Below are 13157 nucleotides of genomic sequence, written 5' to 3'. Positions count from 1 at the left end.
GCAGTTTGTAACGGACAAATAAATTCCCTAGACTATCAAACGAGTCGGAGTCAGATAAAATTTAAATACTTTTGAATTAACAATATATAGTTTATAACCAAACCCAGTGTAGATAATCTATTTAGAAATACACAGCTTACGAAATATAGTAAAAGAACCAACGTACGTATGGAGTATATTGTATAAAAAGGAGTCTACCTGCGATTACGGTGGATAGAAAACGGAAAGGGGTAACTCAAACAAATCTTGCGAACGACGAAAACGGCAATGTCGTGGGGTAATTAAGTTTCATTATAGGCCTACACACGCTAAATAAAATAGGATAAAAAATGAAAATATAAAAATTCCTAATAGATATTGTTTAACATTCATATTGTATTGATGGGCATAGCCTATATATATATATATATATATATAATATATATATATATATATATATATATATATATATATATATATATATATATATATATATGTATATATATATATATATAACAAATGCATCTATTTCTGGTCCTCTGCAGGTCAAAGACCTCAGACATGTCTTTAATCATGACTGGGGTTCGACTAGTTTCATCACCACACTGGCCAATGCAGATTGGTGATGGTAGGAGGTTTTTGTCTGATCGCTCACAGCAAACCAACCTAGTATGGTTGTCCCTGACTAGTACAACTTGGCTAATCATGGCGATGCACGACCTTTTTCACCAAGATGTGTGTATGTGTGTGTGCATACTGCGAGAATGTGTGTAAAATCACGTTGTATTAGCAAACAGTTTTATTTTCTACAAACCGTTTATTGCACTGTTCTATAGCTGTAACCAATTTTCTTTAATGAAAATATGAAATTATTAAATGATTAAAGTCTGGGGGAAAAAATCAGAAAAGTAGTTCATAATATTCATCCTTCTTTTCATGAAACCTGTGGAGTCAAACGATATATTAATAATATACCGTTTGTTTTATCTTTATATCATGGCATTCAAAAGAAAGACACAATTAGATAATGATTTTATGAGAAATAAAATGGTTTTACATTAAAAAATATTCCAAAGTCAGAAAAGTAGTTCATAATATTTCCTTCTCTTTTCATAAAACCTGTGGAGTTAAGTATGTAATTAATATATCTTTTTTTTATCATTATATCATGGTATTGGAATGATAGACACAATTAAATGATGATTTAATGAGAGATTTTTTTTCACAATTTTCTTTAATGAAATTAAATTATTAAAGCTTGCGAAAAAAGACAGAAAAGTAGTTCATATTTCCTCCCTCTTTTCGTGTAACCTGTGGAGTTAAGTATGTATTTAATATATCTTCTGTCTTATCTTTATATCATGGTATCCAAAAGAAAGACACAATTAAACAATTTTCTTTATGAAATTATTAAATGATTAAAGTCTGGGAAAAAAAGTCATAAAACTAGTTCATGATATTTCCTCTCTCTTTTCATAAAACCTGTGGATTTAGGCATTTAATTAATATATCTTTTGTTTTATATTTATGTTGTGGTATTAAAAAGAAAGATACAATTAGATAATGATTTTATGAGAAATAAGATGGGTTTACATTATAAATTCCTGGAAAATGTATTGTTCCGCGTGCTGTACGTCATTACAGTGACAGTCCCAGTGTTTGAAGGATGTTGTTTCCGACATTTTTGGTAATTAACCGTTTTACATTTTTATCCAAAGGTTTTTATCTTAATTTAAAATCTTTAGATTTTATACAGGGCCAGGTTTGTTTGAAATATATTTTACGTGTATTTTGAATTAGAAAAATTGAGTAATAAGAATTTTGTAATGTTGAGAGGCCTACTCCATTTTAATTCGGCAGTCATAGCCCAAGACATTTTATCTTTGGCATAATCATAATTTCGTAGGTCCAATTGGTATGTACTGTTCGAGTGTAATGTATAATGAATATTAGTTTTATTAGGCTATAGGATTCTGAAACAATTTAGTTAATTTTGTCCCGTCCTTAACTATAATAAAACCTATATTTTCCCATCTATCGATGTGAAATTTTATTCGTATTTCGAATTATGAAACTGAATTTTGACAGCTGGGATGCAGAAGTATTTTGGGTAAATTTCTATAGTTAGGTAGCTATAATAGAAAAATTCTACAGGACTACAATTTCTTTGTAATTTAGCTATGGATCACTTATTAAATTCGTAGCCTTTGTAGTTGGATAGGACAGACCAAGTTTAAAATTTCAAAATTTATGAGTAAAAAACCACATTTCAAATAGGAAATAAACAAGAACACCACATAACCTAAGGTTCCTCACTTAACCTTACCTAGTTGTCGTCATACCTTTAGAGGGCTGTTGTGCCCCCTCTCCTTAGAATGTCGTATCCTGAAATTAACCTACGAGTCATATCCTTACCTACGTACCTACCGGGGGTTGCCATGCCCCCTCTCCTTAGATTGCCATCACCTTAGCTTACCCTAACACTGTCTCGACCCTGCGTTTCTTTTACAACCAGCTCATATTTGGCAGTGTATCATTAAATCATAAAACTAGCATCATCATGGTTTTATAGCTACGGACGGAAAAATTTTTTCTATTGAAAAACAGGTGTTGCCTTTAGGAAAACATCCATGTTTTTAAGGAATGAAACTAATTTCACTGCGAATAGAATTTAATTAATAATAATCAGCAGCTCAGCATGTACCGCTTGCCAGTGCACAAGAGCTTGGTGTTTTTCTTTTTCCGCGAGCATAGCGATCGCACGACTGAGCAAAAACCATTAGATGTCTAAAATAATATCCCCGTTCTTAGACGGTCTAACAGGTTTTCTGATTATTTCAAAATGTTCCGTCTATAATTATAATTTTACCCGTAGCACATTTTTCCACCAAGATAGACAATATTTTCCCAAAAAAGAAAATTGATTCAACAAGTAATAAGACTATGCCTGTCCAAACTCAAATAGCATAGCCTGAATAGTGATTGACGTCTTTTCCTTGTATGATATGATGCTCAACTAATAGAAATAGGTAAAAATATGAATTATTTCTTGCCAATACCCAGTTAAACCATGTAGGTGGTCAAATATTATCAGTGGTGTGCCATATTTCTTAAATCTGATAATTCTGGTAGCTTGGGTGATTGCGGGCACGTAATCGTTACAGGTTGGTTTATGCAACAGGTAATTTTAGTGTATTATGTCCTTGAAAAAAAGCAGAATAGGGATATTATTTTCAAGTACGCTTAAACCAATTCATTGCTTATTATGTAATATTGTAAAAAAAAATCAGTAAGGTTTTTCCCCCTAGGTTCACTTTAGTATTTATTGGGCTCAGTGGCCCCAGTGCTGGGCTATATACCCCAAATTCATGTATCCAATCCATGATGTGCAGTAGGATTAAAAGGAAAAACAGAATGGCAATCTCCATGCTGATGCATTATAGTTGCTACGCGTTGCCAAAACAAGGAAGTGCATAAAATCGCAAAACACTAGGACAGTTACCAAGATCTAGAAGGGAAAGTTATGTGAAGATTTTAATGCACAGTAATATTGATAAGAATCAAATTTTACCAAAATTTTATGAATTTTTTTAAGACGATATAGTGTTGGAGAAATTTGACTGACAACACTAAAATATTAACACCAAGATAATTTACTTTTGGAATCAGGTGTTACTGTACTGTACCTAAACTATGATCACTCGACCATGGCAGTAAGGCTGTTTTCCTGTGATGCTCTTGCTTCTGAAATCATTGCCACTTCCCATCTTTTTGTTTTAGTAACGATGGTTACCGATCATGCATTGCCAACTCATGTAGATGAAGAATTAAGGTATGTTCCTACAGGAATACAAACCCTCATACTATAATAGGAATATGGTTTTAGCAAAGCTAGAAACTGTTGTTAAAACTTTTAATAAGGTGGTAATACAGTAGTTACTGCTGGGTGGCAGCTGAGCCTTGGCCACCAGAGAGGCACCGAGTTCACACTTTATTTTAAAGCAGAAGAGTATGGATATACAGAACTGTATTCCCAGCATCCTTATTTGGCAGTTTTATTGTTTTCCTTGTTTCTTTTAGATACTGTAATGGTTATGTCAGATTATTGTGTTAGGTATTTTGAGGAAGATGAGGGTTTTGTACAGTAATACCTCGACAAACGAGTGTCCCAACATATGAGAAATTTGAGATACAAAGAAAGTTTCAAGCAAATTTTTGCCCCGAGATACGAGGATACGACGGTTCCCTATGTGGCCGCTAGGTGGCCGAGTGTGCGAGAGGCTGCTCACGAGTACAGCAACAATCGCTCTTTCCTGTCGGATCTCAGTCGCGTAAAGTTATTTCCAAGCATCGCCCATAGTTTTTCATTTTTTACGTGTTTTTTTGCGTTAATCGGTACCGAATTAAGTGAATAAGCTATGGGTCCAAAGCAAGCGTGTGCAAACAAGGGTAGTGAAAAGAAAAAGCGTATGATGAAAATCGAGATACAGCATGAAATAATCGAAGAAGAGGCACCCGGACAAGTTGGCGTGCGGTCGGGCGTCAGCCTTTTGTGACGACACTTGTTTACGTCATTTTCGTAATATTTTTAAGGGGAGACAAAAGCAAACATCCCTAGATAGGTTCCTTTTAAAAAGGCCGGAAAAAAGTGAAGGTGAAAGCAAGGCAAAAAGAGCCAAGCCGGAAGAAGAAAAGTAAAAAAATTAAAATTAAAACAAAATTATAAAGTTTAGTGTAATGTAAGATTAACATTTATTTTCAAGTGTGTGTACAGTAAGCTAATCTCATTTAAGTTAAATTTAAAGTTTAAGTTATGTTACGTAGTGTAACAAAAGTGTAGCGTACCGAACATGTTGCCGTCAAGTCTCTCTCCTCCCCTTTCTCTCTCCCTTCTCCTCCGCACACACTGCCATTAGCCACTACCGTCTGTCTCGAAGGTAAGAACTCCATAATAATGTCACATTTTATTGCAGATCATAACCAGTACATAGGTATTTGTTATTTTGCGAGCGTAGATTGTGAATTAGAACAATTAAAAACATGTTTTTCCACTGTAATATACTGTTTTTCAATATCAAACTTACCCGATGATCATATAGCTGTCAGCTCTGCTGCCCGACAGAAAAAACCTACGGGCGGAATACGCCAGCGATCGCTATACAGGTGGGGGTGTACATCAACAGCGCCATCTGTCAAGTAGGTACTCAAGTACTCGATGTCAACAAAGAACCAATTTTCTCTCTGTCGTGCCAAAGGCAGGACCTACTTAATACGCCGTCCCTAACTGGATTTATTTTCACAACGATTTGGTGAAGTACACTATTCCAGTTTTGAGCTTTCGCTATGCAGGGGTTTTATCTTCATTTCAAAACTTGAACTTGTTTTGGATAGATTTAATTATGGTGACGAAGAGAGTATGGACTCTCTTTCACTTTTAAATGGCCGACCCTTCCCTTAGACGGAAGTGTGTTTAGGTTTTTGGTAATTTTGCTTAACAAGTTATAGATTATTTATTCTATATCTCTCCGCCTTTATAGGCCTCTTCGATTAACTTTCCATTTATTATAAACTTATAAAAAATTAATTTTTATGTTTGTTTATATGCGACCTTTCCTAAAAGTAGGCGGTCCTTACTTGGAACCGTAGTTATTTAACATTGAGCCCGTCATATCGTATTTAACCTTTTAAGAATTTAATACTTTTTTAATGTTTTATGAAAGAATTTCTTTGATAGTCTCGTACTGTTTTCAAAGATGAACTAACGTTTAGTTTTTTATTCTCCGCAGTTGTTGACGTTCAGAACGTTCAACATGCGCTCTATCGTTACGATAGAGAGAGAGTGTGTTTCACGGTTTCACGTTGCAGTAAGAGTAAACCGATTCTAGCGTTTCGTTCATTCTTTCTTAGCTTAAATGGTTTAAATTCTAAGTAAAGGAACTTTTTATTTGGGAAACCTTTCAGTTTTTTCCTTTAGCAAATAACATGTTTTAACGATATATAATTGGGCTCTTCTCTCAGGTGCTAAGTCAAGAGAGAAGAGAGAGAGAGAGGAGAATAAACGTTTCGTTCAAGCGGGTAACGTTGTTCTCGTTTTTTTTTTTTACTCTTCTCCCTAGTCGCTGTAGGGGAAGAAGGTAAAACGTTTCTAGAGTTTTATTCTTGTTCCCAGGCTTTATGCGGTGAGAGATTGTAAACGTAGTTTATTTGATCTAGTGTTTAGTCTCTTTTCCAGCCACTGAATTCGTTTTTTACTCTTCTCCCTAGTCGCTGTAGGGGAAGAAGGTTAAACGTTTCTAGAAGTTTTATTCTTGTTCCCAGGCTTTTTGCGGTGAGAGATTGTAAACGTAGTTTATTGGATCTAGTGTTTAGTCTCTTTTCCAGCCACTGAATTCTTTATCTTTATTTATGTTTTTCTGTTGCATTGTAAAACTGTTTTCGCAATTACTACCTTTTAATGAAGGATAGGATTGCGTGTTTCAGGTAGAAATCAGTTAAAGTTTCGATTTCAGTGAAATAAGTGCAAACAGAAAATCAAAAGTGATAAAGTGATATGCGCAAAGTGTTACAGTGTTGCGTCCGAGGGTTCGTCTGTTCGTGCCAGTTGTTCACCTAGTCCGGGACCTCTTACAAGCTCCCAAGCCCAGGGGAGAAGTAATGTCGAACGACTTATGGGTTCCACAGGCCTTGATCGACGAACAGACGTTTTTCCCTCCGTGGTTTCGGGCGTATCTACACACGTTGCCGACGTGAGATCGCCCCACCCACACAAAGACGAGAGAGCCCATTTTTTCCTCGTCTGCGGAAGAGGTTTCTCGTAGAAACCATGGACCAAATCTTGCAGCTTTTAAGTGCAAGTCGGTCCCTTCCGCGCAAGTCCAACGGCCTAGGTGTAGCCACTGGGTCAGTTCGGACTCGCTGCAGTCATCCGACGACTGCACACCTCCCAAGAGAGGCAAGGTGGTACCGCAACAGGCAGTAACTCCGTCTGTTGCCGCACCAGCTGTTTTAGACCCTCAGTCACAACGGACAGTAGCTCCGTTTGTTGCCGTTTTTTGTAGACCCTAAGTGGTCTTTACTGCAGTCTATGCAGACTCAGTTAGCTGCGGTTATGCAGGAGTTTCGTGCGGAGAAGGTTTACACTGCTCTCGTTAGCCTACAACCTGCCACGGTTGTGCGCCCAGCTCACGCTGAGGCTGCCTGCTCCCACACTCCGGCTGCGGAGAGCTCCACCTCCGATGCGCAATCGACCCTGCCAGACGCATGTTAACGTTAGCCGACATGCGGCTCCCTCCGTTAACAGGCGTGAGCTACCGCATCAGCAGTGGGAAGGTGGAGTCAAGCTGCCGTGTTTTGACGCGATGCGTTAGTTTCCGCAACCCACGGCAGTCCCCACCACGCACCACCACTCCGCTTTGGTTGTTGCCTGCTCCCACACTCCGACTGCGGAGAAGGTTGACGATGCGCCCGTTTGCCTACAACCTGCCACGGTTGTGCGCCCAGCATGGCTGCCTGCTCCCACACTCTTGTTGTGAGAGCTCCTCCACCCATGCGCAGTCGACCCTGCCAGACGCATGCTGACTCCCACAGACACACGGAGCACTCCGTTGCCGTGCGTGAGCTACCACAAGCTGCCGTGTTTTGACACGGTGTGTCAGCCTCCGTAACCCACTGTGGTTACCGCCACTCGCCCGCAGCAGACTAGTCAGTCAGGAGTTGAGGCTTCCCCACACAGCTTTGGTTGTTGCCAGCTCACAGACTGTCAAGCAGTTACATGACGTTGCCTTCTGGTCTGCTACTAATGCACCAGTGCTGTATGTCCTCACGCACCTGTTGTGGTTGACAGTTCAGTTTTTGACAGTTCACAGACTGTCAAGCAATTACATAACGTTGCCTTCTGGTCTGCTGCTTATGCACCAGTGAGACCCTCACTGAGATAACCTAGCTTTTCTCGGACATGGTTCCTGTAGATGAGAAAGTGCTGTTCTCTCTCCTTCTGATATTCCTTTGAGGACTCTGTCATTTGGAGAGGAGCCTTAAGCTGCTTAGCCTCCTATGGACTTTAATTAAAGCATAACAATGCTTCCAGGGATGGTAAATGGTTCCGCTTCAGTCGCTAACCCCGTCTGTTGCCACACCTGCTCCCATAGACCCTAATGGGCTTTGTTGCAAGACATGCAGTCCAAGCTTAGTCCTTGATAAAGGATTTTTTACGGAGAAGAACCTTCTAGCCAACAACCTTCCTACCGGTTGGTTGTACGCCCTGTTGACGCTGAGGTATCCTACTCACGTCAGCCAGTTGAGATGGTTCCTCCTCCGGTGCGACCCAGTGTGGGTTGCCAGTCGCACGTTGACGTTAAGCGAATCTCGGAGGTGGTTGTGGACGTTCAGTGTGTCACTAGGAAGACGTTCAACAACCAGCAGAGGTGACTTGTTGTGACGCAGTGCGTCAACCTCAGCAACCCGGTAGGGTGTTGACTGCACAACCCAGACGGTCTAGACAGTTTCGGGTTGACGCTGTGCTTCCTCGCGCACCCATGGTTGTTGACAGTTCACAGACTGTGCAGCAGTTCCATGATATTGCGTCCGGCTCCGTCACGCATCCACTAGTGCGACCGGATTCAGCGAGCCAGACGTTGCCCACTCCGTTGCCGTTTCCTCATCAGTTTCGGATGAGGAACCCTCTGATGAGGACATTGCTGAACAAGACGATCAACCCCCAGCCCTGCTATCCATCCAGAAGATGCTGAAGAAGGAACACTGCCCTGTCAGGCTGTGGATGAGTCTGGTTAGGACACTCATCCGTGGTTCAATTTGTGTCACTTGGAAGACTACACCTCCGTCCTCTTCTGTATCATCTAGCTTTTCACTGGAAAAGGACAAGACGCTAGAAGCGGTCTCGATCCCGGTTTCCGGAAAGTTAAAGTCTGGTCTGACTTGGTGAAAGGAATTTATCTACCTTTGAAAGGGTCTTCCCCTGACTGTTCAGTCTCCCAACCACGTTCTCTTCTCGGACGCATCGGACGTAGGCTGGGGTGCGACATTAGGCGGTAGGGAATGCTCGGGATTATGGAACTCGAGTCAAAGGACAATGCATTTCAACTGCAAGAAGCTTCTGGCAGTACGTCTGACCTGGGAAAGCTTCAGGTCTCTCCTTCAAGGCAAAGTGGTGGAGGTGAACACGGTCAACTCCCTGCTTTGACGTACATCTCCAAGCAAGGAGGGACCTACTCTCTGACATGGTACGAGTTCGCAAGTGACCTCCTCTCCTGTTCAACAGGTCTAGACTTTTCACTAGTAACGAGGTTCATCCAAGGCAACTTGAATGTCATAGCAGATTGTCTCAGTAGGAAGGGACAATAATTCCAACATATTGGACCCTCCACAAGGATGTATGCAAGAGACTTTGGGTCACCTGGGGCCAGCCAACCATAGATCTCTTCGCAACCTCGATGACCAAGAGGCTCCCAATACTTTGCTCACCTATCCCGGACCCAGCAGTAGTTCATATAGATGCCTTTCTACTAGATTGGTCTCATCTAGATCTATATGCATTCCCTCCGTTCTAGATTGTCAACAAGGTACTGCAGAAGTTCGCCTCTCTCGAAGGGACAAAGTTGACGCTAGTTGCTTCCCTCTGGCCCGCGAGAGAATAACTTACCGAGGTACTTCGATGGCTAGTAGACGTTCCCAGAACACTTCCCCTAAGGGTGGACCTGCTACGTCTGCCACGCGTAAGAAGGTACTCCAAGGCCTCCACGCTCTTCGTCTGACTGCCTTCAGAATATCGAAAGAGACTCGAGAACTAGAGGTTTTTCGAAGGAGGCAACCAGAGCGATTGCTAGAGCAAGGAGAACATCCACCCTTAGAGTCTACCAATCGAAGTGGGAAATCTTCCGAAACTGGTGCAAGTCAGTATCCGTATCCTCGACCAGTACCTCTGTAACTCAAATAGCTGACTTCCTCTTATATCTGAGGAAAGAACGATCTCTTTCAGCTCCCACTATCAAGGGTTACAGAAGCATGTTGGCATCAGTCTTCCGTCACAGAGGCTTAGATCTTTCCAACAATAAAGATCTACAGGACCTCCTTAAGTCTTTTGAGACCACGAAGGAGCGTCGTTTGGTTACACCTGGTTGGAATTTAGACGTGGTTCTAAGATTCCTTATGTCAGACAGGTTCGAACCACTTCAATCAGCCTCCCTGAAAGATCTCACCTTTTAGACTCTTTTCCTGATATGCTTAATCACAGCTAAAAGAGTCAGTGAGATTCATGCCTTCAGCAAGAACATCGGATTCTCATCCGAAACGGCTACATGTTCTACATCTTGGTTTTCTAGCCAAACACGAGCTGCCTTCTCGGCCTTGACCAATATCGTTCGATATTCCAAACTTATCGTATGGTTGGAAATGAACTAGAAAGAGTATTATGTCCTGTAAGAGCTCTTAAGTTCTATTTTTAAAACCTTTACGAGGCCCGTCTGAAGCTTTATGGTGTTCAGTTAAGAATCCATCTTTGCCTATGTCAGAGAATTCTTTATCCTATTTTATCAGACTGTTAATACGAGAAGCTCATTCCCTTCTGAAGGAGGAAGACCAAGCTTGGCTGAAGGTAAGGACACACGAAGTTAGAGCTGTCACAACTTCCGTGGCCTTTAAACAAAATAGATCTCTGCAAAGATTTTAGGTAAATTTCTCGAATGCAATTTCTCGAAAGTCAAATTCTCGAACTCAATTGCTCGAAAAATAATTTTTCGAACTATCATTTTCTCGAATCCCATATTTCTCGAAAACTGATATCTATTTTGTCGAGAAAATTTAATGGAAAAATTTTGATGTATTTCAAGGAAAAATATATCCTTTTGGGTTGACAAATACAAATGTTAAAAATTTATTGTAAATGAAGGAATGAAAAAAATAATTTTATTGCATGTATAAAAATATTATCATTTAGAATGAAATACAATATTAAAATTTGATTACAGTGAACCCTCGTTTATCGCGGTAGATAGGTTCCAGTCGCGGCCGCGATAGGTGAAAATCCGCGAAGTAGTGACACCATATTTACCTATTTATTCAACATGTATATTCAGACTTTTAAAACCTTCCCTTGTACGTAGTACTGTTAACAAACTACCCTTTAATGTACAGAACACTTAATGCATGTACTACAGTACCCTAAACTAAAACAGGCACAAATATTAAAGGTGATTTTATATCATGCATTTCCTAAACATGCTAAAAGGCATGATAAAAAATGGCAACCAATGTTTTGTTTACATTTATCTCTGATCATAATGTAGAAACAAACTGGAGGTAGAGCTTTGCTTATTACCCAGACATATTTCCCATACTTTTCCCTTAGAACTACATCACATCTTCCTACTTTAGATATATATATATATATATATATATATATATATATATATATATATATATATATATATATGTGTGTGTGTGTGTGTGTGTGTGTGTATATATATATATATATATATATGTATATTTATATGTATACACATATACATACCTACATATATACATAAATACATGCATACATATATATATATATATATATATATATATATATATATATATATTACTGTATATATATGGGTTATGGAAAAAATCCGCGAAGTGGTGAATCCGCGATGGTCGAACCGCGAAGTAGCGAGGGTTCACTGTAATCAAAATGAAATTTTGTATGCTACACTTCGTAGATATTCTTCGACAGGCCTCTCTTCGTCTCTTTTTATTTCCTGATTTTCACTTGTTTTAGTCTCACTAATTTTCTTTCTACTTTGTTTTTTCATACTGTTTTATTTTATCTAAAAAAATAAAGTTAATATCTTTCATGACGCAAAAGTGTGATTACAAATAGGTACGCAGTGTATCGTGCATTATACGTACTCCCGTACATACAGGACATCACGGAATGCTAATAGCCTCAATTGGTCTTTGGCGCTTATAGGATACTTTCGATTGTGTTCGAGAAATTTACTTGTTTGTTTTCGAGTAATTGACATTCAAGAAAATGATAGTTCGAGAAATTATTTTTCGGTCAATTGAATTCGAGTTATTTACCTTCGCGTAATTGATTTCGAGAAATTTGCCTGACACCCTCTGCAAAGTATATTCGACGCAACCTATTGGAAAAGCAAATCAGTGTTCGCGTCTTTTATCTTTAAAATGTCCAGTCTCTTTACGAGAACTGCTACACTCTGGGACCATTCGTAGCAACGAGTGCAGTAGTGGTGGGGGCTCCACCACTACAATTCCCTAATTCCAGAACCTTTTTAATCTTTCTCTTGAAATATTTTTGGGTTGTCCGGAAGGCTAAGAAGCCTTTCGCATCCTACTTGATTTGGCGGGTGGTCAAAATCATTTCTTGAGAAGCGCCTAGATTAGAGGTTTTGATGAGGACCTTTAGTATGGGTTGCAACCCTTCATACTTCAGCTCCTAGGAGTCGCTCAGCATCCTATGAGGATCGCGAGGCTCAGTAAGGAAGACGTACTTAAAAAGGTAGAGTAATTGTTCAAGTCGTCTTCCTTACCAGGTACTTATTTATTTTATGCTTGTTATTTTGAATAACTGCTAAAATGAAATACGGAATACTTAGCTCATAATGTCAACATGTAATGCTGGTCTCTACCCACCCCCCTGGGTGTGAATCAGCTATATGATCATCGGGTAAGTTTGATATTGAAAAATGTTTTTTTCCTTAGTAAAATAAATTTTTGAATATACTTACCCGATGATCATAAATTAAAGGACCCACCCTTCCTCCCCAATAGAGACCCAGTGGAACAGAGGAGAAAATTGGTTCTTTGTTGACATCGAGTACTTGAGTACCTACTTGACAGATGGCGCTGTTGATGTACACCCCCACCTGTATAGCGATCGCTGGCGTATTCCGCCCGTAGGTTTTTTCTGTCGGGCAGCAGAGCTGACAGCTATATGATCATCGGGTAAGTATATTCAAAAATTTATTTTACTAAGGAAAATAAAATTTTTAGGTGTTTTTTCAGTGGGTCGGAACGGATTAATTTTTTTTAGTTATTTTATATGGGAAAAATTTATTCGAGATACGAGCGAATTGACATACGAGCTCCGGTCCTGGAACGCATTAAGCTCGTATCTCAAGGTATTGCTGTAGTTATATCCAATAAATGTAATTGTGCGA

The sequence above is a fragment of the Palaemon carinicauda genome, chromosome 4 (genome assembly GCF_036898095.1).
Source record: "Palaemon carinicauda isolate YSFRI2023 chromosome 4, ASM3689809v2, whole genome shotgun sequence".
In the NCBI taxonomy this organism is placed as follows: Eukaryota; Metazoa; Arthropoda; class Malacostraca; order Decapoda; family Palaemonidae; genus Palaemon; species Palaemon carinicauda.
The sequence above is the reverse complement of the archived record's forward strand: the minus strand, read 5'-3'. Positions refer to the sequence as shown.